This window comes from Triplophysa rosa, unplaced genomic scaffold (assembly GCF_024868665.1).
Source record: "Triplophysa rosa unplaced genomic scaffold, Trosa_1v2 scaffold57_ERROPOS2633229, whole genome shotgun sequence".
Taxonomy (NCBI): Eukaryota; Metazoa; Chordata; class Actinopteri; order Cypriniformes; family Nemacheilidae; genus Triplophysa; species Triplophysa rosa.
The window spans coordinates 23,831-26,622 of record NW_026634593.1 but is presented as its reverse complement, the minus strand read 5'-3'; the positions used below and the strand labels follow the sequence as shown (position 1 = coordinate 26,622).

At 41.8% G+C, this 2,792-nt stretch overlaps 1 long non-coding RNA gene across 1 annotated transcript in view; it reads right to left on the bottom strand.

The window, feature by feature from the left end:
* LOC130551049 (uncharacterized) overlaps positions 1-2,792 on the bottom strand; it is a 12,911-nt gene extending 10,119 nt beyond the window's left edge. The window contains exon 1 of the long non-coding RNA XR_008962529.1: positions 1,246-2,792. This is a non-coding gene — a long non-coding RNA (uncharacterized LOC130551049). The remainder of the gene's footprint in view (positions 1-1,245) is intronic.

The following is a 2,792-nucleotide window of genomic DNA, read 5'->3' as shown; positions in this document are numbered from 1 at the left end:
GGCTTTATAGGTAATAAGCAAGATTTTAAAGTTAACGCGATGCTTTATAGGTAACCAGTGCAAGGTTGACAGAACCGGGCTAATATGTTCATACTTTTTTGTACGTGTAAGAACTCGAGCTGCCGCGTTTTGGACCAATTGGAGTTTTTGTAATAAGCCTGCAGGGCAACCACCTAACAGTGCATTACAGTAATCTAGTCTTGATGTCATGAATGCATGAATTAACTTCTCTGCATCTGAGATTGACAGCATATGACGTAGTTTAGATATATTCTTAAGATGGAAAAACGCAATTTTACAGGTGTTGGCGACGTGGCTCTCAAATGACAGATTACTATCGAATAGAACGCCAAGATTCTTTGCTGACGACGAGGGTTTTATGGAACATCCGTCAATAGTTAAACAGTATTCTTGGTTGTTACTTATAGCAGTTTTCGGTCCAATAAGTAACACTTCCGTTTTGTCCGAGTTCAGTAATAAAAAGTTGTTACTCATCCAGTTTTTTATATCGACTATGCATTCCATTATTCGATGGAACTGCTGTGTTTCATGAGGCTTCGAGGAAATATAAAGTTGAGTATCATCAGCATAACAGTGAAAGCTAACTCCGTGTCGCTTTATTATATCTCCTAGAGGTAGCATGTATAATGCGAAGAGCAGAGGCCCTAAGACTGAGCCCTGTGGTACACCGTACTGGACTTGCGATTTGCGTGACACCTCATTGTTTATTGCTACAAATTGAAAACGGTCGGATAAATAAGATTTAAACCATTTCAAAGCTATTCCCTTAATGCCACATCCCTTCGCGAGCATATCACGCTCTAATGAAGGGAAAAACGGGTAGTTACAAATTGTCCTCATTGTAATCCGTTAAAATTACAGACGGACGGACGGCCTTCAGATTTTTCCGTCACTGGTAAACATTTTTTGTCAATGACAGAGAGTTTTCGGTTAACGCGACCTCTGGTACACACACGTACAGGAAAATCTGGACCACAGCCAATCAGAGGGGGGTCCGCCCTTCACTATCTCTGATTGGTTTAGATCACGATATGGCCTAATGTGTGTCTGTTGTTGAATCACAGGGAGACTTTCAGAGTCACGGAGACTTTTTTTCTCCCTCGAACGGCTGGTCGCACTTTTTCTTAGTCGCACCATTGAGAAATAAGGTCGCATGTGCGACCAAATTGGTCGCACTCTAGAGCCCTGTGGCTAAATCAAGTTTAAAACAGTATCAAATCTTACTTTACTCGGTTGTTTGGAAAAGATGAAATACTGCAAGACCAGTGGCACTTGAATGAGCTGTAAACTGCAAAATAGCACACACACAACAGAACACACACACGCACAGTATCTTAATATGATTTAATATGATATGAAAATTATCTGAAACAACATTAGATGGGGAGGTGGAGAATACTGTATATGTCAAAATATTAACAAAAGACTCAAACTATACCAGAAGTTCAGTGTAAAAAAAACAGGTAACGTTAGGCCTAACATCAGTTTATCTCGCCTGCTATTTTACTGGAAAGGGGAGAAAATATACGCTCAGGATTGGATTAAAATCCGATTGAATCACCTCCTAGAAAGATAAAGACATTCCGTCCAAAAAGCTTTTACTCAAAAAGTTATTTACCAAATCAATTTTACTCAATGCTAATGACAATGTGATGAAACTTGGCTTGCAAAAATCACTTCAGAATTAAAAACATCAAGCAAAGCAATCAACGGTAATGTTACTGGCTACGTAACTGTACAAATAAAGCATATTTTAACTATTCTTACCGTGTTCCGTCCTCACTGACCTGCCAGCTCCAGTGTTTCCACTGTGTGAGGAGATGGATTAAGTGACTGTGACGGTTTAAAAAAGGCGGCCCAGCGTCAGTTGCGAATCTGCAAGTTGACAGTGCATTGTGCGGAGGCGGGGCATATTCTGTGCGTGTGGCCGAATTGAATCTGAGAGTGCAGCGGACTAGGTGACTTGAAGGCGGATCCGCCCCGGAGTCTATGGGTGTGTTCGAGATCATGCAGCGCAGCGCAGACCGATCGGCAAGATTAGCCGCTTGCAGTAGAGGGAGGAGTTGAAAAAGGAGCAGTCAAGTCGGAAACCTGGAATAATGTCGGACACCTGCTGCTTGCCGTAGTGACGTTCGCGCCGTGTTTCTTTTTCAAAGTGCGATTGAAGTGGATTACAATAGTGGATTTGTCCAATAAACAAACATTTAAATTAAAAAGTAGCAACCATAAACTCTTCATATTGCAAATGTTATGTGCTGCTTAACACTGTGTGCCTAAAAATCATGGTAAACATAAGAATATATTATTAAATTAAGTCAATTCAATTTTATTTATATAGCGCTTTTCACAATGTGCATTGTTCCAAAGCAGCTTTACAGGAGCAAATAAGAAAAACACAGAAAGGTAAAACACAGCACAGTGCATGGTGTTTATAGACCAAGCAAGATCGTTATAATAAATAATATCTAATAAATAAATGAATAAATAAATAAATGCAGTCTCCCGGTGAGCAAGCCAACACTGCACTGCTGTGGCGAGGAACCAAAACTCCAATGATGAATAAATGCAGAAAAAAAACCTTGGGAGAAACCAGGCTCAGCCGGGAGGGCCAGATCTCCTCTGACGTGTCATAGCTGCACTCAGTGACCCCGACCAAAGCCACCGAGCAACATCCACGAAGAACAGGGAGAGCCCACGAGCCGCGACCCAGGAAGCCCCACCCGCCGAAACCGTGCAGGTCCAACCCGGTCCCATTCCGCGATCAACAACAG